This window comes from Lates calcarifer, linkage group LG15 (genome assembly GCF_001640805.2).
Source record: "Lates calcarifer isolate ASB-BC8 linkage group LG15, TLL_Latcal_v3, whole genome shotgun sequence".
Classification (NCBI taxonomy): Eukaryota; Metazoa; Chordata; class Actinopteri; family Centropomidae; genus Lates; species Lates calcarifer.
Window position 1 is genome coordinate 13,843,177 of NC_066847.1, and position 24,566 is coordinate 13,867,742.

General features: G+C 41.4%; 1 pseudogene; it reads right to left on the reverse strand.

The window, feature by feature from the left end:
* Window positions 1–258: 258 nt before the first annotated feature.
* The window catches only part of LOC127143372 (uncharacterized), a 40,723-nt pseudogene continuing 16,415 nt past the window's right edge, over window positions 259–24,566 (reverse strand).

The following is a 24,566-nucleotide window of genomic DNA, read 5'->3' on the forward strand; positions in this document are numbered from 1 at the left end:
GCAGAAATCTCGAGCAGAACTGGACTCAGGGTGGGCGGCCATCTGCCTCGACTGGTTGGGTTGAGAAAGAGAGAGAAGGGGGAAGAGGATGAGAGGGGGTAGAGAATAGCGAGAGAAGAACATAGCATAACACAGGTTCCATGTAAAAAATGTAAAGTTATACCAGTAATACAGTAATAGTAATGATAGTAGTGATAATTAAAGTATTAACTGCTAACGGAGCAATAAAAGTAATGGCAGTACAAGTAATTTCTAATTCTAGCAGCAGGTGTTGAGTGGAGCTGTTGAGAGACTTGTCATCACAGATCAGACTCTACAGCTCCAGAGGCAGAAATACCTGCAGGAAGTGACAGAAGAGGAGAGAGAGACGGAAGAGCACAATACTACAGGAAAGGGGAGATAATGAGTTAGTAACATGTAACATGAGATATGAATCCATATTGAGTGGAGAGAGAGGGAGAGAGAAAGAGTGAGAGAGAGAAAGAGAGTGAGAGAGAGAGAGAGAGAGAGAGAGAGAGAGAAGCTCATTGCGTCATGGGAGATCTCCCGGCAGTCTAGGCCTATAGCAGCATAACTAAGGGATGGTCCAAACCTGAGCCAACCCTCACTATAAGCTTTATCAAAAAGGAAAGTTTTAAGCCTACTCTTAAAGGTACAGAGGGTGTCTGCCTCTTGGACCGAAGTTGGGAGAAGGTTCCACAGTAGAGGAGTGCAGTTTTAGTGGGACTGTAGGGGACTATGAGATCTTTAAGGTAAGATGGGGCCTGACCATTGAGGGCTTTGTAGGTGCGGAGGAGGATTTTGAATTCTATTTTGGATTTGACTGGGTGCCAATGTAGAGAGTCCAACACAAGAGAAATATGGTTTCTTTTTCTACTTCCTGTCAATAATCGTACTGCAGGATTTTGGATCAGCTGCAGAGTCTTTAGAGACTTGTTGGGGCAGCCTGATAACAATGAATTACAGTAGTCGAGTCTGGAAGTAACAAATGCATGGACTAGTTTTTCTGCATCCTTTTGGGACAGAAAATGTCTAATTCTGGTGATATTACGCAAGTGAAAGAAGGCAGTCCTAGAAGTTTGTTTTATGTGTGAGTTAAAGGACATATCCTGATCAAAGATGACTCCCAGATTCTTTACAGTGGAGCTGGGAGCCAGGGCAATGCCATCTAATGGAACTACACCATTAGAAAATGTATTTTTGATGTGTTTGGGACCAATTACAATGACTTTTAGTTCAAGAGTAAAAAATTGCTTGTCATCCAAGTTTTAATGTCAAAGCCTGGAGTTTGGCTAGATGATTGGTTTCGTTAGGCTTCACTGACAGATAAAGCTGTGTATCATATCATACCAAAAGCTGCACTGAGATCTAACAAATACAGAAACAAGTCTGTTGTCTGATGCAATTAGGAGATTGTAACTTTTACAAGTGCTGTCTCTGTGCTATGATACAATCTAAATCCTGACTGAAAATCCTCAAATAAACTATTATCTTGGAGAAAGTCACACAACTGTTTTTCAGCTTCTTTCTCCAGGATCTTAGAAAGAAAGGGGAGATTAGATATAGGTCTGTAGTTGGCTAATATATCTGAATCAACACTTTTTTTTAGAAGAGGTTTGATTACAGCTACTTTATATGACTGCGGCACATAACCTGTTTCCAAGGACAAATTTAACATATCTAATACAGAGCTGCAAATTAAGAGCAGAGCTTCTTTAAGCAGCCTAGTTGGGATGGGATCTAAGAGACATGTTGAAGATTTAGATGCGGTAATGGTTGATGTGAGCTGGGGGAGGTTGATGGTAGAAAAGAGTTAAGATTAGGTTTTGCAGTTGAGTCTATGGAAGTCTGAGTTTTGACTTAAATCAATGCTGGTTGAAGGCAGGATGTGATGAATTTTATCTCTAATAGTAGAAATTTCATCATTAAAGAAGTTCATAAAATCATCACTGCTGAGGGATAAAGGGATGCGTGGATCTATAGAGCTGTGACTGTCAGCCTGGCTACAGTGCTGAAAAGAAACCTGGGGTTCATATTATCCTCTATTAATGATGAGTAATAGGCGCCTCTTGCATTACAGAGGGCCTTCTTATATCTTTTTAAACTATCCTGCCAGGCTAAGTGGGATTCTTCCAGTTTGGTGGAACCCCACATTCTTTCGAGCCTACATGCTGTTTGTTTCAGTGTACGGGTTTAGGAGCTGAACCGTGGCGCTTGCCTCTTTCTCTTTATTGTTTTCATTTTTTTTTGGGGGGGGGGGTGGAGTCTAAAGTAGTATGCAGTGAGTCTGCAACACTGTCTGCAAGATGATTAAGCTGGGAGGGAGTAGCTTCTGCTAAATTAAGATGGACCTAGGTTAGCTGGAAGCATTTCCTTAAACTTAGCTACTGTACTATCAGAAATGTTTCTAGTTAGGACATTTTTACCTGTGGGAAGACTGTTACATGTTCAATGTCAAAACCATAGGCTAAAACAAGATCGAGAGTGTGACTGAGACAGTGAGTGGATTTATTTACACACTGAGAAAAGCCAATACAGTCGAGTAATAAGGAAAATGTGGTGCTAAGGCTGTCATTACTGACATCTACATGAATATTGAAGTCACCTACTATAATGACAGGAACTCTGAAAATTCAGATAAGAAATCAGAGTATGGGCCAGGAGGGTGGTACACTACAACAAATAAGACTGGCTTTAGTGTTTTCCACCTTGAGTGGGACAGACTAAGAATGAGGCTTTCAAATTAATTATAATTGAGTTTAGTTTTAGTGTTTGTGATTAGTAAACTGGAATTGAAAATGGCTGGGACTCCACCTCCATGACCGGTGTCTCGTGGGGTGTGACTTGGGGTGGGTGGGGGGTGGATTCATTCAGGCTAACATGCTCATCTTGTCACAGCCAGGTTTCAGCCAGACAGAAGTCACAGTCTCTATGGGGTAATGGGGGGTGACTACTCTAAAGAAGGCACAGAGAAGCAGGTAAGACTACAACTCTGTCTCCTGGCCTGAACTCTTGATTGTCAGGGCTTTGGCTTCCTAATAAACACTGTCAGATTTCTAGATATGAGAGATGCTCCATCAAAAGTGGGATGAATGCCGTTTCTCCTAATCAGACCAGGTCTCCCCCAGAAACTCTTCCAATGATCTACAAAGCCCACATCGTTTTCTGGACACCACCTCGACAGCCAGCGGTTGAGTGAAGACTTACGGCTATACATGTCATCATTGGTCAGATTGGGCAGGGGACCAGAGAAAACTGCTGTGTCTGACATGGTCTTTGAAAATGTACACACCCATTCTATATTAACTTTTGTGACCTCCGACTAGCGTAGTCAGGTGTCATTAGCGCCAACGTGAATAACAATTTTACCATATCTACGCTTATCCTTAGTCAGCAGCTTTAAATATGATTTTATGTTGCCTGCTCTGGCCCCAGGAATGCATTTAACTATCACTAGAGTCGCTATCTTCAGGTTCAGCAAAATGAAGTCGCCAATCACTAGAGTTGGCTCCTTAGCGAGTATGTTGCTAAATGGGGAGTATCTGTTTGAAACGTGAACTGGGTGGTGGTCGACAGTGGGCTTCTGCTTATGACTACACCTGTCCTTACGAACAGTCACCCAGCCAGCCTGCTTTCCCGGCTGCTTGGGAACTGCTGGGGGAAGGCTAACAGGAGCTACGCTAGGCTGCTCTGCACCGGCTTACAGGGGGCTGTTTAGCATTAGCTGCTGAATTAGATTCTATGGTGCAGAGCTGGGACTCTAATTCACTAAGCCTCGTCTCAAGTACAGCAAACAGACTACATTTATTACACATACCATTATCATTAAACAAAGCAGAGGTGTAACTAAACATCTGAAACGCAGAGCAAGAGGGACCAGGAGGAGGAGGAGGAGAGTGAGAGGCCATGGCCGTGAGTTCGTCTAAATCAGTAGCAGAAGATATCAGAATCAGCCAAATAGTAGCATTTAATTTTAATTAACTTCTTTTAGTATAAGGGGCTTGGAGGGTGGTTAATTTTAATTACTTTTTAATTTTACTCTGGAGTTTTTATTTCGCCACAAAAAGGAGGTGGTAACTTTGTTGATCTTATTGTAAAAGCTCATAGGGACATGCAGAGGAATACACTGGAATAAATCAAGTTTTGGTAACACATTAATTTTAATTATATTGACTCTGCCAATTAGGGATAGAGGTAGATCAATCCATCTTTGAGTGTCTGCCTTTATTTTCTCTAGGAGATTCAGGTAGTTATCTTTGAGTACCTTGTCAAGTTGTTTTCTAATATTTATGCCCAAATACTTAAACCCATGAGGAAATACCTTCAGTGGTTTAACAAGTGCTCTAATGTCCAAGTCCTGCATGTTTAAAGGCAAGACCTCGCTCTTTGTTATGTTTATGTTGTATCCAGATGCTGCACTGTACTCCTGAAGACATTGAAAGAGTGGAGAAACTGAGTCGGCTGGATCAGTTAAATGGATCAAAATGTCATCTGCATAGAGAGAGATTTTATGCTCAGAGATACCAACTTTGACACCAAAGATGGCAGCATTAGTTCTGATGGCAAGGGCAAAAGGTTCAATGGCAAAAACAACAACAGGGAGACACAACAGCCATGTCGGACCCCTCTAGAAAGTGAAAAGGCACCCGACAGGACCCCATTAGTTAATTTGTGCTTTAGGAGCTTGAAAGTGTTTTAATATACTGAATAAACCTTTCACCAAAATGTGTTTGAAATAGAAAGGTAGGTTTGATCCTGTCGAACGCCTTCTCAGTGTCCATTTGATATTTGTCATCTGTGCAGATTCAATTATATGAAATAAACGGCGGACATTATCTGATCCTTGCCTATTCCTGATCTGAGTGTATTATTTTTGGCATATTGTCATCTTATCTAGAGGCGAGCAACTTAGAAATAACTTTGTAATCAGCATTCAGGAGACTTAAGGGCCTGTAGGAGCCACACTTTTGTCTGTCTTAGTAGCTAATTCAAGGGAGCCTGGCAGGGTCTGCTCATTCAAAGCTTCCTTGATCATATTTGTAAGAGGTGAAACAGCTTTAAAATACTCAGTGGGAAAGTCATCTGACCCTGGGGCCTTATTATTCAGGGCAGCTGTGCCGAAGTATCCTTGGGCAAGATACTGAACCCCAAATTGCCTCCGATATGTGTCATCGGTGTGCGAATGTGTGTGAACACTTTGTATAGAACAAGTACTGTGTGAATGGGGTGAATGTGATCTGTAGTGTGAAGCGCTTTGAGTCGTCGAAAAGAATAGAAAAGCGCTACATAAGTACAGTCCATTTACCATTATTCTGCAAAGATTTCATGGCCAGGAGAATGTCTTTCTCAGTTATATCAGCATCCAACCAGCTTTTATCTTCAGCACTGTTCTGTGGGAGAGGCAGATCTTCCAGAAATCACTCCACTGTGATATTGCTAGTATTGTATTCTGATTTATGCAGTGCAGTGAATTCTGCCTTAGTCTCCAATGGGTCAGTCAGAGACTGAAGAGAAAAAGAACTCTTTCTTATTGGGAATAAAAGTACGCCAGACATCACACAGTCCCAGTTCTTTTATGCCATGGTTCAAAATTGATTTAGATGATGAAGTGACTTAGACAATGAGTGGTAGATAGTTGGGTTTAAAACCAAATTAAAATCCATATTGAATATTAAATATTTACTAATGTCACTCTATTCATATTCAGAACACAGTAAATGAGCAAAAATCTACCAGTCTTATAATGTTCAAATTGAATTCAGTTGAAAAAGATATTTTTATTTACGAGCACAGTAACTCATCTCGCATTTCAAATGTTCAACATCAGTGAGGCGCATTTCCTGAATGAATGCAATACTATAGCTTCTTTAAATAAGTAATAATTTTGTTCCTCTTTATCAGGGTGTTAATTCCCTTCACATTTCAGGATATACAGTTTAGATGACTATCCATGTGAGTGTGTAATTACTTGAGTAGTGAAGTGTTGACCATACCATATGAGTATTGTGTTGCATAATCTGGACATATTGAAATACATATGCATTTAGTGTACCATTTCATTCCCCAAAGAAACCCAGCTAAACAACTAACAAAAACAGAAACTTGAACATCAGGTGGGTTACTCTTCTTACCTATATGTCAGCCTCAACAGTTACTGTAGGTTTTAAACTAAACAACCTCTATCCATTATGTTAGAATAACTGGGCCAGGGAGCTTAGATGCCCTTATAGCTTCAAACCAAAGCACACAGAGAGAGAAAATATCATAATAAAATATATTAAATGAAATCAAAAAACAGCTGTAACTTACTCAGCTCCGTTGAATAAAACAGTCCAGTGGCGGATCTTGCCTTAAGGTCCAGCAGGTTATTCAATAATAAAACAAAAACAAAAAAAAACAAAAAAAAAACTAAGAATGATGGCTCATCTGGATTTAGTTCTTCAGGTGGCGCAAGGAGTCCCTGACCTCGGCAGGTGAAGTGAACAACTTCACGGTTCCCTCATGAGGGATGTGGAGCCTGGCTGGATGATGTGGGTTGTACTCAAGGCCCTTCTCTCCCTGTATCTTTTTCATTGCTTTGAATGTGTGGCGACACAAGGGGGGACTGAGAATACGAAATAGTCAGATAACGCCACCCTGGGAATTTCACCCAGAGAATTCTAAGTTGGTGACGGTAGAGCCCATCAGGTGCCCTGGTCTGTCCTACAAACAGGTAGGAGACGTGGTTCCAGGTAAAAGAAAAATACTTTATTACAAAAAGGCTAAAATTGTAACACACACACTATAACAAAATAAGGGGGGAAGAGCGATCAGGGCTGAGGCTTACCAGTGGAGGAAATGGGTCACAGAGGGGGTGAGGACTCCCAAAATAAACAAAGAAAAACAAAGATCACCCCAGTCACACGTGGCAAGCACACACATGCACCATGTCGGCCCGTGCCACGTGCAGGGCCAGCCAACCAGGCCGACTCCCGTGCTGGCTATCCACCGCGAGCAGAGCAATCAGGCGCCGCGGCCGTCAACAGTCGGCCCACGGCACTCCAGGCGGCGGTTGGGCAAGCGGGTTGGAGGAAGGGCAAGGCGATTAGCTGTAACTAAACAAACATGAACGGTGATCAACCGTGAGTTGCGCCATGCTCTTCAATATGACCGAGGCAGCCAATGCCACGTTACCTGCCAGGGGAGACCGGGGCGAGACAACCCGGAAGGAGCGGACTCGAAACCGACGAGCAAGAGAGAGAGACAGGAAGGGCGCCTCGTCCCTTTATGAGGTGGCCCGGAACGCTGGTTGGTTAACACGCAAAAGACACAATCGATACACCTGTGCTAGGGGCGGATGATGCCTTTCCTGCTACAAATGCATCCTTCTTTCACTGTGTCTCCGAGCGGCAGTCAGGGTAGTTGGAAATCCTTCTGTTTTCAAAAAAGATCTCCTTCATTTCCCTGGCTCGACTGAGCACCTTTTCTTCTTAAAGTTGAGGAATCTGGCTATCAGTGGCCTGATCTTGTTGGAGGCTTTGCCGAGCCTGTGGTATCTCTCAACAGGTGATTCGAAGGTGACAGGGTGGAGGATCTGTGGGATAATCCACGCGAGGAAAGCAGTGGCATCCTGGCCCTCTGACTTTTCCAGTATGTTTTATATTCGTATATTATTTCTCCTGCTCCTGTCCTCGAGGTCATCCAGTTTGTCTTTAACATATCTCAGTTCCTTCTCCATCTTGTGTAGTGGTTTGAGAATGTTGCCTACGTTGTCCTCAGTAGCCAAGATCCGTCCTTCCATCTCCTCAACTTGCTTGAAAGTGAGGTTTCAATCTTTGTAAGTGTGGTTTGGATGCTGGCAGTTTTTACATCAATCTGCATGGATAAGTCCTCTTTGCTTTCTTGTATCGCCATCATCACAGTTTCAAGCGGGAAGGTTTTTTTCTTTGTCAGCCACCATTTTTGTAGGAGATTGTTTGGCTTTGTTGAGTATTTCCAGTGAAAGTGTCTTGTTCCCACAAAGATTGTACTGTGCCGCACAACTACCTGCCGTGTTAGGTGTTTCTTACCTTGCGTGGTCAAGGTTCCAAGTAAATGAGTCCAATATTAAAAGTAACTGTTAAAAAATTAAAACTGAGAGGCAAACTGGCGGATCTCACAATTGCATGACTGTCCTCTGTGCTAGCTAAACCAGAAGCCCATAACCATATTTTTTAGTCTCATTCTCCAAACATGTCACACAACTGGGCTATGTTGCCTTTATCAGGGTGGAGATGAAGGTTTGGTGAGCTAAGGATAATGTACTGTGAAGAGTTGAGCCTTTTAACTTCAGTGGATTTGCATTGAACCTCACCCTGCTTTGCACCTCACCATGTCTGTGTTGTAAGAAATAGTTAATGTATATCTAATTCCAGTTCTTTCAGAAAATGAACACAGAATAAATTCTGCATGAACTAAGTCAACTGAATAGTCTTTTAGTCAAATTTTATTTATATAGCGACAATTCACAACAGAAGTTATCTCAAGGCACTGTACATATAGAGCAGGTCTTCTACTCTTTATCTTATAAAATTTACAGAGAGAGACCCAACAGTTCCCACCATGAGCAAGTACTAGGTGACGGATGCAAAGAAAAACTTCCCTTTAAGAGGCAGAAACCTTGAGTAGAACCAGACTCAGGGTGGTCAGCCATCTGCCTCGACTGGTTGGGTTTAGACAGAGAGAGAGAAATGGGGTGGAGGGGAATAAGGGAAAGACAACATTGCAAAATACACAGTCTATGCCAAGATGTAAGTAGTAATAATAATAATAGTAATGATAGCTATAGGAATAATAATGACAGAACAGTGAAACATTAATAGCAGTATCACTACCATCAACACTAATACATTTTAAATGTTGTGACAACATCCATTGAGCTGGATTGTGGGAGCAGCAGGAGACTCTACAGCTCAGAGAACCTGCAATAAGCGACAGAGAGAGAGAGAGAAGCACAGCCTGGGCACTAATGTGCTTGAGGGAAGTGATGCAGCAATTTTAAAACTGTTTACAGTAATCTCGTCGGCAGGACAACATGGACAACATTAACTAACTACTAAGCTTAACTGATGCATTGAGACTGACCCAACCCACTGAAGGTAAAGTGGTAACCAGTAAAGACTGAAAAAGAAACAGAATAAAGTGCTAACTGAAAATTAAGGCATAAGGATGAGTTTTTAGTTTGGATTTAAGGGCCTCAATGGACTCAGTCTGTCTAAAAGCAATAGGGATGTTATGGAGAGGAGAGGGGCCCAGTAGGAAAAGGCCTCTAGCCTGCTGACTTTTTTTTAATTCTGGGGACAGACAGCAGCACTCTGAGAATGCAGAGCACGGGGAGGAATGTAAGGATTAAGAAGATCAGACAAGTATGAGGAGGCTAGCTCATTTAGAATTTTGTGGGTCATTGGGAGCACTTCAAAGTCAGATCTAATATGAATAGGGAGAAATGAAGGGATGCTAAAATCAGAGTAATGTGGTCAGACTTTCTAGACTTAGCATTCTAGCTGCAGCATTCTGAACCATTTGTAGACTTTTAGTGCCAGCACATGGCAGGCCTGAAAACAAAACATTACAGTAGTCAAGTCTAGAGGAAACAAAAGCGTGAACTAGAATTTCAGCATCTGCCATGGAAAGGAAAGACCGAATTCTTAATATATTGTGTAGGTGAAAAAAGGCGGTTTTGGTAATGTCTTTAATGTGCTGATCAAAAGAGATTCTTGGCTGTTGTACTTTGAGAAATCACACAGTTGTCAAGGGATATAGTTACTTGATCAAACTGGTGTCTGTTTCGCACCGGGCCAATAACCAGCATTTCAGTTTTATCTGAGTTAAGAAGCAGGAATTTTTGAGACATCCAGCTTTTCAGAGAAGACAAACAGATTTCTAATTCCCTAATTTGAGAGGCATTTTCAGCCTATAGGCACATACAGCTGGGTATCATCAGCATAACAGTGAAAATTAATTCCATGACTCTGAATAATTTGGCCAAGAGGAGAAATGTAAAGAGAGAAAAGCAGGGGACCAAGAACAGAACCCTGGGGATTCCATGTATTTTAGTCAAACCTGGTGTCTAACATTGTTGCACATAAAGAATAGAGAATGTCATGACTTTTAGTAGGGTAGGCATAACCTTGGCTTATCACTGCCAGCAGTATATCCTTCAATCACTCAGCTCTGGAGAAGACAGACGATTCAGATAGACTATGCTCTTCTTGGTCTGACATTACAAACCTAAAATCAACATTTGCCCTGTTAGTAACTGCAATCATCATCTTTTCCTAACGTTAACAATGCTATAGCTGCATTGTAGAAAGTCAGTTATGAGCCAGCTGAGGTGGTTTGGAATGCTGATCAGGGTGCCATCTTCCTCTGGAGGTTTTATGGGCATGTCAACCATGGAGGAAAGGCCTTGACAAACCCCAGGCACACTGGAGGGATTATATATCCCTTCTGGTCTGGGGACATCTTGAGTTCCCCTACTGGTACTGAAGGACATCCCTCAAGAACAGGGGACTGCAGCTACGTTAACTATGGAGTGGCACTTACTGTGTTGGCAGGAGCTTAAAAAAAGAAATGAATATAACTGACAACAAACACTGCTTTCCTTAGACCACCTCTGAAAACCCAACCATCACTTTACAGCCTGAAACCATGGATTATGTCCATGTGTTCATGTACAACATCCAGAGACAATCACACATACATTAGCATGGCCCACAATGAGTATCATTCCTCCCCAGTCCAGATGGATTACGGATGGCACTGCCAAGAGCTGAGTCACTTACCATGGGACCAAGACTCAATTGGTTGAATCTACACTCGATAATGGGTATGAATATACCCGGTTTCTGTCTGAAAACAGGTTTGTATTAATTCTCTGGATATTGATTATATTTAATATATCAACATTAAATACTGATGGTGAGAGCCATATCTCTGTATCATAGAACTAGTTTATAACTGAACTGCTGTTTTTTATTACTTGCAAGTATGCTGCTGCTATGGGTTCTTGTAACCTCCCATTACATTTCTAGACCTGTATTGTTACAGGTTGTTTCAGCTCTTAACTGGAGTTGTTTTGGTAACTTTTTAAAGAAACCTTCACATAAAAAGAGAAAAAATAAGAACTAATCTTAACAATTTATTTTTAGTCCTGGAATCGTTACTTTATGACTATTTAAGTACTTTGCTGCTACCAAATGTCAATATTGTGATATTTGACCTGGTTCCAAGTGAAGATGTTTGCCTTAATCACAGATTTTTCTGTCCAGTCTCACCGGTTGTTATGGGTTTTACCCTTAGATAAATATTTGGGCTTGTTGAGTTTTATGAGCAGTTTGTTTAAAGGTTGGTGAGATTGTAAATGTAAGCATGAGACCAGGTGTCACTATCCTGCACTGGAGCTTTCCTCCCATGAACCCACCTGAATCTCAGTTCTGGACCTGCATATGCTAACACACACACGTTGGTCAAATAGCACCAGAAATCTGGCCAGTTTAACGCAACTGCAGTTAGTTTGTGTGGGCCACCAGTTGCTAGAGGAGCTTGTGTTGATGATGTCAGAGGTTGCTGGATGGCCTCCCAGACTTCCCAGTCCGTCAGACCTATGAGGAACCCAACTGTGACTCAGGCTCCCACCCACTGACATTAACTCAGTGAGTGTGTGTGTGTGCACACATGTGCATGGCATTTTGATTGTACTTGTACTTGATTGTAAATTCTAATTAAAATTGTAATACTTTTCACTCTGGATCAGTGTCAGACCAACAGACAGATTTCAGTGGGGTGTCCAGGCTGAGTCCAGTACTCACTATGGGGTGGAACAGAAGTTTGTATCTTAAACAGTTTTTTTTTCTGCTGCTTTAGGTGCGTCTAAAGCAAGCCTGTGATAGTTCGTGGATGCACAAATAATAAGAGATAAAGTGTCGTTTTATTTATTTACAATTTTTTTATTTAATAATATTATTAGCTGTTCTCTTATCTAAGGTCTTTTGACTTTCACCAGCAGATTTTGGCATCTCTGTTTACAGACCCATCCATAGCAAAGTATGGTGCTGGGTTCCTAGTGACCTCCACTCTGTGCATGTGTGCAGTGTGCTGCACTGTTCCATGGCCTTGAACACAAATGAATTCAGGAATTACTTAGCAGAGCAGTTAAGCACAAGATCAATTATAATAATGAATGCTTTAAAACTAGACAGAGCCTCAAGGTCAGGCAGTAAATGTTACTGGATCCTGTGCTTTTAATATGTATATTTCCAAACAAACTTACACTTAATCAAATGCCACTCAATAAACTGAGAATTTGGGCCAGCTGGCCACCTTCCCTAGATGGTAATCTTTTTTTTTTAGCTCACCACCATTTTACCATTTTATTTTATCTGAGGTCTGTGTGAAACATTTTGCTATCCCAAGATGGAAGGGAGGAGTTACTTATTATTCCAGTGATGTCATAATTTGACATCCACTGCAATGGTTACATGAGTGCTGGATGTGTGTGTGTGTGAATGTGTGCGTTAATTTGTAATGTGAGTTCATGGCGCAAGGAAGCTGTGCAGTCATGACACTCAGCGTTTCAACAAGGAGGGGAGGGGGTCTATATTTACCCCCCTGCCTTAATGTAGCCCTGAGTACGTCCTCACCTGGAGCAGCCAAGGAGCAGCAGTCACAGGACCTGAGGTCTCCTGCCCTCAAAGCGTAGCTGCAGATCAAGTACAACACAGCACTGAGCCCACACCCTGGTCAGGTGACCACAGCTTGGCTCAAACCATGGTGCCAAAACAAGGGCATGCAGGGATTGCTCATTATATCTTTGTTACAAGTGTGGACAGGGCTATATCCTCACATTTGTACAGAGAAAAACATACACTAATCCCTATGGAAGAATTTTGGCTTCTACTGTCAGTCACTGGGAGCTGCCCTCTGCAACCGCTGAATCCGAATCAGATTTTATTGCCAAGTAAGTTTACACATGCAAGAAATTTGTCTTGGTATACAGGTGCTAAAAACAGATAGTAACTCAAGATAGTAAATACTATATTTCAAACAAGTCCCACTAAATAACAAAATACAAAAAATTACTGAAGGTTGATTATCAGCCAGAGCCTCCCCAAAAGAACCATATGATTACAGAAAGAATTCCAAGACTCCAAGAATTTGAGTCTATTTTGACCTGTCACCTCTGGTTGAGGTTCGATTAAGTTTGGGCAGCTAACTACTTGGGGAAGGTTAGGAAAAGATCATGGTTCATGGTCAAGAAACCAACACTGGGGGAAACTGTAGGCAAACAGTGGACTCCTTTCCCAATTTGTATATAGGTCATTTGAAGTACTTGAATTAAATAAGCTTTGTTGTTTTTTGTCTGCTGACACTCTACATAGGGGAGGGTATTCTTTTTTTCACTACAACCATTAATCTGTTTATTGTGAGCAGCAGCACCCCCAGCCCCCCACTTGTAATAAACAATAATAATCTCATAAAGCACCTGGTGTCCAGGCTCAACAATCACATATCCATATCCACAGTTTGCTCAGAGCCACCTGAAACCACAGTCCATGATGGGAGTGGAATACTGCTGCTCTTCACACAGAACCGAGACTCTACGATCAGTTGGACATGTATCTACACTTGCTCATTTTATTGCTGTATAAAATCAGATGTCAAAGAATTGTACTTTTCACTAATAAGAGTGGAAGATCACTTCTTCCACTTCCACAAAATAAATCTGGTCATCAGTACCAGAAGTGACAGTTGGACTGGTGTAGAAACTCTTGTTATGATATGAGGTGTGCTGAGGCAGGTATGTAGCATGTTGGCTAAAAATTGAAAGCAGCATGATAGTATGGGACAACATTAGCACTGGCTGACGTATGATGGGAATCCATGGGAGTCACCTTGTGTATTGGTGGGAGGGAGAAGTCAATATGATGAACAGCAGTAACCTGTATGAGGTAATCAGCAGGACTGTAAGGTTTACCACAGGACATGCTCGGAGATACCGTAATGGAATATTTTGATACTGTCACAGCACAGGGTCAATGCATGACATGGATACTAGTGGCATACAGAGTAAACTACTGCCAACTTTTTGATTTTCCACCTCACATTTCTTACATACTATAGTTATGTCCTGGAAGATCCTACAGTTATGTCCTGAAAGGTCAGTAGTCCAACCTGTAGAGCAGGTGTTTCCAGCTGGAACACCAGCAGTAACTGTGCTACACTTCGATTTAAATTCACAAAATGAAAACTAAAATCACTTCAGCACAACTTCTTAAAGTTCAGTGAAATAAGAAGAACTTAGACAGACTTCATTATCTAAGTATATAATTGTATAACAAAGTGATGAATGTTATTCACTTCAGCTGTCAGTGGTTTTAATGTTATGGTTGATCGGTGTATAGCTTATAGTCAAACTATGATAACAGTGTAACTTTAGTTACCTCATCTACATGATGCTACATGATACAACACCTGCTGCTAGAATTAGAAATTACTTACACTGCTATTAGTTGTATTGCTATGTTAGCAGTTAATACTTTCATTATCATTACTATCATTACTACTGCTGTATTACTGGCCTCACCTTACATCTGATATGGAACCTGTGTTATGCTATGTTCTTCTTTCGCTATACTCTATTTTGCAGCACTCTATTTTTTGAATTGAATGCTGGCCAGTCAATCACATTCAGTCTCATTCATGTAGTTGGACTGGCCAATGGGAGTACTGGGACAAATTCTGGTGAGTCTTCAGTGAAGGTCAAATAATCCACAAAGATCCCTGTCAGTTTCTTTACAAGCCCCCTCTCTGCCTGTCATTCAGGGTGCTGCGTGTGTCTTCCCGCAGGTAAGTCCAGAGCGTTACACTGCCACCTGTAGACCTTCCCTCCACAACTTCTTGTCATGTCACTGTATGCAGTCCCAATCAATTCCATTCAAAACTCCACATGGTCTCGCAGTGACAGAAGCATAAACTACTGCTTGTCCTTTCCCAGTAATCCTCGAATTTATTAGAGTGCCATTGTTACGCCAAGCCTAGGGAAGACCTGAGCGCAGCATAAAGAGTGACTTCCCCTTTCCCTCCCGAGAGTGACCAGTCCCACAACCGAATTGCTGTCCAAAAACACAAACCTACTGTATGGCTACAGTAACTCGGATTACAACCGTGGTGAGCTTCATCTTAGTGTGAACACTACAGTGTACACCTATAGCCCTGAGGTGGATGAGCTACAATAGCAGAAGAACATGTCAGGTTCCACTCGTAAGCTAAGAACAGAAATCTGAGGCTTCAGTGGACACAGACTCACCAAAACTGGAAATTTTGCCTACCTACGGAGTGTTACCAAAAGGATACTGAGTACAGTTCACTTTATGGCCACCAGTGTGGGTTTATCTGAATGTTACAGAACCTTCAAGGGCTGTTACAATGTATCTGTCATTTAATTTTTAACTTGTTGCAGTGCTATGCATCAAAGGTACAGATGAGGTAATATTCTAACACCCAACCATTAATATTACATATAATACATATAAGTCATACCTGCACTTAAATTGGTAGACTGGCACTGATGGGTAGAAACCATATAGGTATTTGCTCTCTACTCACACAGATCATTCAGTGACTGCACTGATCATCAATGAGACAAACCAGTCTTTAAGTGTTGAAACCACTGAAACCACTCCCACAAGAAAATAGGGTTAGTTAGGAGGAAATAGGGCAGTATACTCACTGTTATATAATAACCTAAGATAACATAAGTTATGCAGGGTCATGTACAGAATACAGTGTGTTGAGTAGGAATGTGTTTGGTGAAAAGAACACTGTGCAAGAGTATTGTATAAGATATAAGTTTAGAACATAAACACTACCACAGACCTTTTCAATACTACACATGTATTCATGTGCTCATTTTGGGTCAACTTCAACTCCTCTATGAAGCCTGGAACATTTCCTTTTCTATTGTTTAACATTTTACAATTTAATGTAAAGATGTGTTAAGTCCAACAGAGCATTTTTGTGTCGCACTCCAGGCTCCATACACTCTGGGACTTTGAGGATATACATTTAAAAACAAGCAAACAAGTAATAGCCTAATTATAATATTGTACTGTTTCATGAGAAGCTAACGGACCTACTGTATGGCAACAGTAACTCAGATTACAACTGTGGTGAGCTTCATCTCAGTGTGAACAACACCTCAACCCTGAGATGGATGAGCTACAACAGTAGAGGACCATGTCAGGTTCCACTCCTGTCAGCCAACAGAAATCTGAGAGTGCAGTGGACACAGACTCACCAAGACTGGAAACACATAGCCTGGTCTCATGGATCTGAATTTCTGCTGGGGTAGCAAAGGGTAGTGCCAGAATTTGGCTTCAACAACATGAATCCATGGAGCCAACTTGCCTCGTGCCAACAGCCCAGGCTGGCAGTGGTGGTGTAAAGGTGCAGGGAATTGTGGAATTGTTTTCTTGGCTCACTTTTGGCCCTCAACAGCAATCAATCACGGTTTGAATGCCACAGCCTATCTGAGTAGTGTTGCTGACCACGTTCATGGCTATAGTGTATCATCTTCCAATGGCTACTTCCAACAGGAATATGCTCCATAATCACAAAGCAAAAGTCTTAAACTGGTTTTATGAACATGACGGTGAGTTTGGTAAACGTCAGTGGCCTCCCCAGTCACCAGATTTGAATCCAGTAGAACATCTTTGGGATGTGGTAGAACAGGAGATCGGCAGCATAACTGTGAAGCTGACACATGTGCAGAAATGATGTGATGCAGTAACATCAACATGGAGCAGAATCTCAGAGGAAGGTTTCCAATATCTGGAGGAATCCAGAGCAAAGAGGAAGTACCCAGTGTTAGTGTGGTGTTCCTAATTAAGTGCTCATGAGTACATAGTATGTGTAGTTTGAGGAAACTTTGATAAATATACACATATATAATGTACTATAAAATAGCAGGGGCATTTGTTGCTGTTGTACTCATTGAGTACACACACCATCCCAGTGCCAGTACACAGTGGCAGTGTGGTACACCCTTGGGTGACCTCCTGGGGATGTTTATGGACCAAGGTCCAGGTCATGTTCTCAGTGCTGTGTGGGAATCACACGCTCTGTGAGGTCACCAGCCAGCTGACCATGGATAACATCTCTGACATCTGCAAATAAACTCAGAAGGGGACGTGGAGGGGCTGTTGCTGTGCTGACACTACAACACTGTCCTGTAAACAAAGTTGAAACCCTTATAATACATATATACATAACTGTAAATTGATTTACATAAAGCTTTTCTAGTCTTAACATCCACCCAGAGCACTTTACACTGTCACTGTGTCACACGTGCACTCACACACTGATGGTATATCATCGGGGGCAATTTGGGATTAAGTATCTTGCTTAAGGATACTTCAACACATTATCTCATACATAAACCAGTTTCTGTTGTGAGTTAAATGGGATCTAGTGGGAAGCATAATGCTGTTGACATGGTCACCTGACAGATGATCAGAAACACATATTTTTTGTTGCCTGTGTCGCTGAACAAACTGCTGTAACACTTCCTCAACAAGACAGGACACATACACAGCTGCAGAAAAATGAATGAATTGCTGTGTTCCAGTAGCACTAGGGTTATAGAAGCTCCTATCTGTATGTCACAAAAATATCTTTTTCAGAATGTTTCATTTTATTCTTTATTTGTTTTGCTCATGGTAATGCACAGCTTCAAAAAACGAATGAAAATGGTGACCAAAAATGAGCAAGGAGCAGAGAAATCTTATCTACCCATTATTCAAAACATGAATAAATGTATAGATGGTGGGGCAGCTGTGGCTCAGGAGGTAGAGTGGGTCACCCACTAACCCACTGTTTAAGGTGAGCTGCAGTTTTAGTTGTTGAGGTGCTGGAAAGTGTCTACCGTGGATGGCACTAATATACAACACAAATAAAATGGGTTGCTATGAAAATGTGCTGCACAACTGAAACACAATGGCCACAGTGCATTGTTTGGTGTGTATTTATGTCAGTGATCATGTCAGGTTTACACAAGGCTCTAACTGTACAGCTACTTGTTTGACAATATCAAAGGGCACACATCACCTGAAAACCCTCTGTAAAAAGCTACACACATGCATGTGAAGCCAAGCAAAGGTCACCTGGATGGTTGAAAAAGTGAGAGGCCCATGGATCAGAATTTCTGCTGGGGTAGCAAAGGGTAGTGCCAGAATTTGGCTTCAACAGCATGAATCCATGGAGCCAACTTGCCTCGTGCCAACAGCCCAGGCTGGCAGTGGTGGTGTAAAGGTGTGGGGAATTGTGGAATCGTTTTCTTGGTTCACAAAACCCTCTGTAAAAAGCTACACACATACATGTGAAGCCACGCGAAGGTCACCTGGATGGTTGAAAAAGTGAGAGGCCCAGAGCAGCACAGGACCCTCTAGGTTACTCTGTTATTAGCAGCAATGACAATCACTCAAGATCAGAAAACCTGGAGGTGTCTGTACCAGCAGTCAAGCCAAGCTTTTTGCTCTGGTTGATTTTGCCATTACAACATGGCCTGTATCTGACTGGTCCAGTGAAAACTTGTGCAATGAAAGGCTTCCATTTATAGCAGCTGCACATGACGACTGGGAAACCTAGTGAGGAGGCAATCTGATACAGGAGTGACATGCTTCTCTTGGCAGGGTGACAAAACAGATATTTTGAGGGAGGGCAGCCCTACAGGAAGCAAAAATCAGAGACGCTTATGAGTCTGACAGCCTCCACATCCCTAAGTGTCCAGTACACAAACACATGCACATCAGGAGTCCTTATCCTGTCACAACAGGAACGTTTGCAGACATACAGACAGACTAACACACACAGCACTCACTTCAATTTGATATTCACTGGTCTTGCCTCAACTGTTGTGTGAATGTCCCAGGGAACATGATGAATAAGTAAGTAGAAACGGTGCAGCACTGCATTGTCTGTGTTTAACTCTGGCCTTCTTGATGAACTCTCACAAGTTGGACTGCAGATTTGTTTGCAGGTGTTTCCCTACTGACAGGAACATAGAGACAGCTGACCACTCTGCAGTTTAGCAGCAGATGGCAGTTTCATTTGATTCATCATGACAGGAACCCCTAACTGTCCTCAGTGACCAAAAGATTTAGACCGACATTGTTGCTTCAGGAAGTATTCAGATCCCTTCACTTTTTACACTTTATTGTGTTGTAAATTTAATAATCAATTTAATAAATTGTTAAAATTGCCAGTTCACACATGTTCTCTGGGGTTTAAGCCTGGTCTTTGGTTGGTCCACTCAGGGACAGTCAGAGACTTGACCTGATGACACTCCAGCCTTGGCTGTTTGCTTCAGGTCCTTGTTAGGTTGATAGGTGAACCATCAGCCCAGTGTCAGGTCACTCTAGATCAGATTTTCTGCAAGGGCCTCTCTGTATTTACTTACTTCCCTCAGTTCTGACCAGGCTAGTGACAGTTAAATGATGACTGTATGTGATTACATGTCCAGCAGTTCAGCAGCTAAAAAAATAGCCAATGCATTTTATAGTTTATCCAACAGGTTTTGAAATAGTTTCAAATTTGTAAAATCATGTAAGCTTAGAAAGAAACAGGCTTTCAGCCAAAACTCCCACGTAGCAATATTCTCTTTAAATTAACTGAGGTCAACATCAGCAAAAGGCTGAAAACAGACCTGTCTTCACACTGAGCTGTCAATCATTAGAGAGGCTTCAGAATCAACCGTGCTCAGTGTTTGAGTGCTGAAACTTTATCACCCTCAGAGAAATGGCTGTCCTCTTACTACTGTGAAACAGGCTTTTTAGCTCCGTATCTGTGTGGTTTCCTTGGTTCCATCCATACATACTTGTTTATTAGAGAAGTTGTATGTGAGTTTGTGTTGTCATCCCTGCAGCTGATAATAGTAAAAGAATGCTCCCAGTGAAACATACCTGTTTACCTAATCTGTGGTTATACTGGTGCATGGGTGTATTAAGAGAAGTGAATGCTGTGTTCCAGAATGGTGCCTGATTCATTCCAATGTACGTGGTTCCGCCAGATGTAAACACTGAAATCACTTTTTAGGGTTTTGAGTGACTCCCAACACACAGAAATGGCATGAAAATACTCACTTTTTGTTTTTTTATTGGACCTCATGGCTCAAAATACAAAAAGAGAATGAGTCATCATTTCTCTGGTAATGACAGTATATGAGGAAATGTGTTTGGCTATGTGGTCATGTGACCTGCAGCTCTAACTTTGGCCAGTGAACATGAAGCAACCACACCCCCTCCAAACTGCCTTATTTTTATGTGACACAGTGTTTGACACTGAGCTGAAACACAGTGCAGGTTTGAAACCAGGCTGTCCTCAGGACCCCATGGTGTCACTTTTTAACAACCTAGATCCCACTGTAACATAATTTTTCTGATAGACTGTTCTGTGATGTGTTGAATGTTCGAGCAGAATGTTGAGCAGACTGTAGCCCATTGTCTATTGACACATACAGGGTGAGAACGCAATACAGTTGAAGTCACAGTCAACTTTTCCTGTACTAAATCATAACCACCATTTCTCCTAACCTGAACCACAACACTTTTGTTGCCAAAAGGGACCTAGACTGAACCCTGGTCTCTGGTGTGACAGTGGTGCACTTTGTATGCCCATTGTCTATCTCAGCCATCTTCTGGTCACTCTGCTGGTGTCAAGAAATGTAGCGCTTCATTCATTCAAAGAACTTGTCGCCTCTGTGTGTTGAAAAATACACGTTAAAGTGACACTTTCTGATGTTTCTGACTTTCTGATCTTTTCATTCTGATGGTTCACATGTGACAAGTTTGGAGTGAGAATGCATTGTTGAAGCTGAACTGAACATTGCTAACAGATTGGACTCAAATTGTTCCAGTACGGGTTTATTGGTGTGAGTTTGTTTGTCTGCTTCCTTCACAAAGGATTTCAGCCTCACCATCCATTATAAAGTCAGTTTCAAAACTAAACAAGCCACATGGAAAAGAGAAAACTTAGGAAAGAGTGAACTTAACAAAAAGATCTTTTAAAATGATTGTGTTTTTTTCTTTTTAATTTTACCGTGATCATATTAATAAAATAATAATTCATTGACTTCATATTTTATTATTTTCTTTATAGCTCTTTTATTTCTTCCAGTTGATTGTCTTTACTACTTGATAATTACATTTTTGTGTTCAGACACAGAAGCACATCCTCTGTTGGTCACTTTACTGATCATGTAGGCAGGGACTGGACTGTCCACGGCCTGAGGTTAGTTTATGGACATCCTGTCTCACAAATCAAACGTGCTTCATTTCCTTCTTATTAGGAGCTATTAGTGGCCCAGGCTAAGAGATGCCATATTTGTTGCCAGGGACAGCTGGAAGACAGATGTGTGTCTCATGTTGATACAGAGGGACTAATGCCTCCCATTAACATTGAGACCTGTTTGTTCCACAGGAGAGCACTGCCAAAGTACACAGTGATGTATCAACAGGTGGAGCAGAAAGCTTTACTAAAATGGAAAAGAGAAGTAGATAAAATGATGGGAATCAAGAGTATGAAATGAAGGCCCATTGTTTTGGGATCTTCTCTAGAGATACTCATTTTGGCATAACTGTGGATCATTTATCTTGGAGAGAGGTTTAATTGTTTCCAAAACTTAGCCTCTCTGATAAAACCTCTGATCAAACTTCAGTCCAGTGTATTTTCTACATTCAGTTTTCAGACTGTCAGTCTTTTTTCATCATGACTTTTAGTCACAGCAAAAATTGACTAATTATTTCTGCAGTATTAATATTATTAGTCACTTTCCACTTGTTTTATTTCCTCTAAGTCATTACAAACTCCTGCAGGTTAAAATGGATAAAATGAAGAGTGGGGGCTTATGAGCTTTAAAAGATATAAAGAGACTGGTCTGTAGATCCATAGCAACATTTAGGTTAGAAACAACCCATGATTAATCTTCACAACAGCAGATGTTCAAAGAGAGAATAGCATTGATATAGCATTTTTCTAGTCAACCACTCAAAGATAGCATGTGCTGTTGTGAAAATCTAAATGCTATGTCCTTGGATACGATAAAACCCTTCTTTATCAAAAATAATATCCAAAAGTATAACCTTAAACAACTTCTAATCATTTGCAGTTTTTGTAAACTCTTTTGATCTGTTTGATTATCACATGAAAAGACTCAAAAATTCTGACCTCTATACTGTATGAATATTCTTAACAGCAGTTAAATACAGATTCAGATTGTTTTATGTAACAAACCTAGCTGATATTTTGCCCTGCAAACACTTTCCATTAGGTCTCAAAATGATCATGATTTGTCATTATACAGTTACCATGGATGAATTATAAGAACTGAATTCCAGACTCTAAAGTACTGTCTATTCCATTTTGAGTCTGAGTCTGTCTGCAGACTCTGGTAGCTTCTGGACTCACCAAATGTTCTCATGTACCAGATGTTCTCTTTGGCATTCTGTACTTAAAAGGAAGTGCTGAGGGCATCAGGTGTGCATTAGAGTTGGTTTTAAGTCAAGCTGAGTTTGTATTAGAGCTTCCATGTTAGTATTGCTGGTTAGTTTGGTGGCATAGAAGCTGATTAGAAGGGAGAAGGTTAAAGTATTTGTCATGTCTTTACAGCATACAGCTGTTGCCTGGAAATAGTCTGTGTGTAAACTCAGTTTGTATCAAACTCACAAAGAGTAGAAAAGTTTACTTTGTTCATTTTTGGACAGCAGTCTTCGACATGCAACAAAGGTCAGGGGATTTTTTTTGTTGCAGTATCACAAGTGACAACTAAATTGTCTGCTCATGAAGACACTGCTAACATACTAAAGATGATGCTAATATTCGTTAATTAGCATTAGCCATAAGCAAATGTTCCTATATGACAGGTATTTGGCCATGAATCAAAGTGCTGATGAGAGGATCATCAAAGTTATTACATTTCATCCTGAGAGGAACATTAATGTCTGAACCAAATGACACATTTTACAACAACAACAATAATAATAATAATAACAAAAATAATAAAATATCAAGCCCATGGTGGAGCTAGAGTGAGAGCCACACCACAGTCAGTAGGATTCAGGAACAAATGTCATGGCAATCCATCCAACAGTTATGTGGCTGCTGCTCCTACATGTGCAATCTCACAGAAAAAGCTGAGTCAAAGTGTCCCCGGTCAAAGCTTCACTCATCATTGTCTGTCCCTTAGAGAGGAAAGCATGAGCTGAACTGTAAAGTCTTTGTTTTTATCACTTCAGTTTTACAGAGCCATCTATATCACACATCTCTCAACACACTGTCACCCCTTTATCATACAGGGAGGATCCTGCATTGCCACATCGTCATTGGGGTGAGTTGGAAGAAGCAGTGACACGGTTTGGTAACCAGACCTGGCATCCAACAATCACAGTGGGCGGTATGGCCATCTGCATTTTTTACCCATATTGCACCAATGTTATGTAACACAGCAAGGAGTGAGAAAGAGGAGCTAAACTTTGACTCTGTGGCTGTCTATGACTGTCTGTGTGGTCGGCAGGACCCAGAGACTGTGACACTAAAGGCATTTCTCAGCAAACAGGGTTCAGTGTGTTGGTGAAGTATCCTGAGGCAGCTGGCTCAACCATGCACATTATCTTTACTGTACACTAAACAAACATTTTACTGTCCATAACATGAGATCTGTGTGTAAAACTGGATTTCCTGTGAGGCTTATGGCAGATGTGATACAACCCGATCATGTGGTTGGTGAAGATGATCAGGATTAATCATGTTTTATATACAGTATGTTCCCCACAGTGTTTACATTCTGTCATTACCTGGTGATAGACAGTGATTTACCTTGTCTTATTTTGATGTCTTGGTTTGATGTTTGATACTGAAAAGAAGATAAGAGCTTTTTTAAAACTTGCTTCATGTTGTCTTCACCATGAACAATCTGGACAAGCATCAGAATCCTGTAGATTATAACACTGTTTATCTAATGTAGCTGCTGTTGCCCTGACATGTAGAGCAGTGTTTCCCAACCTTTTTGAGCCATGGCACAGCCGCACCGTTGTCTCACTCACAGCATGACTATGTACTTTCGTATTTAGCACGATACTGCCTCTAGTGGAAGAGCATGTAATTGTTCTGCCTGTCACTACACACTGCTCGCTTAGTGTACCAATCAGGTGAAATTGGATAATCTTCCACGGCACACCTGATGATTTCTCACAGCACACTTATGTGCCGCAGCACACTGGTTGGGAAACACTGATGTAGAGACATTTCTCTGGAGGTGCACATTAGCTCCAGTGCAGCCACTGTGGTGGTTACATTAGTAGCCTCTGTTACAGCGCAGCTATAAATCTGCCTTCATTTTTGTCTCCATGTTCTCCAGCCTCCACTTTCCATGTTCCTCCATGTATATGACATGGAACATGGAGGCTGCTGGGAGGTTCACTGGATTTACTGAAGGTATTAAGACTGAAGTGAATATTCACCTTATGTTATTTGACCTCTGGACTTCTTTTGCAGTG